Source organism: Nicrophorus vespilloides, unplaced genomic scaffold (genome assembly GCF_001412225.1).
Source record: "Nicrophorus vespilloides isolate i.1.1-1 unplaced genomic scaffold, Nicve_v1.0, whole genome shotgun sequence".
Taxonomy (NCBI): Eukaryota; Metazoa; Arthropoda; class Insecta; order Coleoptera; family Silphidae; genus Nicrophorus; species Nicrophorus vespilloides.
The window spans coordinates 1-2,314 of NW_017099953.1; positions in this window are offsets into that span (position 1 = coordinate 1).

The following is a 2,314-nucleotide window of genomic DNA, read 5'->3' on the forward strand; positions in this document are numbered from 1 at the left end:
TTAAATAAACAACAAAATTTAAAATAAATGAGTAATTGATAATTCCATCAATGCAACTAGATGGCGTCACCAACAAATTCACTTATTTTCCTTGCTGAAAATGGTTTATTTATTTACAAATTTCAGCAAGTTGTTATAATAAAACAAAATATTGTAAATTGTATTTTGTTTTCTATGTATCTGTCAAAATTTAATTTGTTTAATGACAATACAATGGTTGCTATGGAAAAAATAATGAAATTCTGTAGTAAAATTGTACAGAGAAAAAAACTTTAATATTTGTGATAAAAGAAAATTTGTTGAAATTGAATCAAATGTATAGGAAATAATAGAATTATCAAAGCTTTCAACATTTCAAATAGATGGCGCCAAAACAAAATTCAATCGATAATCAAAAAAAATCTATATTAAATGATGATTTATTAAATAAACAACAAAATTTAAAATAAATGAGTAATTTATAATAGCTTCCATCAATGCAACTAGATGGCGCCACCAACAAATTCACTTATTTTCCTTGTAAACCTTGGTGAAAATGGTTTATTTATTCACAAATTTCAGCAAGTTGTTATAATAAAACAAAAAATTGATGCTATGGTGAATATTAATTTCAGGTTTCGAAATTAACATGTTGGGAAATTTTAATTGGAATCGAAATAATGACATCTGATTTAACGGCGTTCCGGGCGCGCATCCATCAAAATCCATTATTCACCTGACCATAAACACGCATACAAAAACCTTGACCACATATACATAAAATATTGGATTTTACTAGTGCGAAATCGTGAAATAAATAAAATTTCAGCATGAAATATACATTTTTAAACAATTCAATTACAATCCATTTAACTAACAACAAATCTAGTGTGTTTTAATAATAATTCCTTTTGTTTTTGGTACGTGAAAATCGAATTGGTATTGATAATAACAAATGCGAGTGCATAGCAACGCTGTCACAAAAAAAATGAAATAAGTATACGTAATCTGTAAAGCTTCAAATCGAACGCGGAAAAACGTTTTGTTAATTAAACCGCGATAAACAGTTGAAATTCCCGCGATCGGAGAAGGCTCAGGCACAGTTAAATATATTATCACTCCTACGCGACTCCGCTTAGGAAAGTAGGTCGAAAACGTAGTCATTTTCCTCTTGTATCACTGCGTGCCGCACACGTTAATTGCACAGGTAAATATTTTACCCGGGACCGATGAAAAAAATAAAAAATAGTGCGACAAGTGTCTACCAGATGGAGCTGCAGTCGAATTGACGTAATTCGCTTATACACCTGTCAAAATTGCACGCTTGACTGCGTGTTTAAGCATAGTGCATGTAACGTGCAATTCGTTGATGAAAAATAGTAATAAATAATTATAATAACCTATATTATTTATAATTGTATTGAATTTAGTGTAATATATCGTTACTATTGACAAGAGAATGTGGAAAATGCAAAATATGCTTCTGAAAATCATTGACAGATGGCGGCACCAATTAATTCAATTGATTGAAGTTTATAGAATGTCCTGATTACGTATATCTACGTTTTGTGTGATAAAATAATGTCATCCGATGTAAAACTGAGGCATTAACAAAAGGATACAAGTTATAAAAACAGAATTATCAGAAGAACGAAAGCAGAGCAGAGTATATTTATGATAACTCGTAATTATCATCTGGCCGTCCTGGAGGGAAAACCGGCGTTTCTCTTTGAATTACTACAATCTTGCCCTCACGTAAATCACGAAACTTCTTCTTTTTTATTTCATTTTTTTTAATCTCTCCACGGTAATCGTACGGCCGCTGGAATTATTTGTAGATTTATATAACTAAAAAAATGAAATGAAATGAAATGCAAGTGGGATGCTTTAAATCGCAATGCAGATTTTCGTATTCTCTCTCACACTCTTTCTCTCGTATTCTTCATCCTATTCCAATGCAAAACCACCCTTCCCGTTACGCTCCTTAATCGTAAATTTTGCCACACACTCGTGTGATTTATACTCTCGGCCCGCGCATTTAATCTTAATTCCGTCGACGCCCCGGCCTCGCAATTATTTATAAATTTGTCATGACAAATGTTTCTGTTGTTACCAGAATTATTTTCTTTTTCTTGTTGTTTTCGAAATGTTTTTGTTTCCCCTCGTAGCAAACACGTCCAGCCTCGTTCTTTCATTCTTTACAAACCCAACAACATCAATTTTCGTTCATTACTGTTGTTTTAGCCGTTTGGCTGTAATTCGTGTTCAAAGTTTAAAAAATGCTCGAAAAAGCAGTGTTTCTACATTTCATTGATTTACTCGAAAACTATAATAC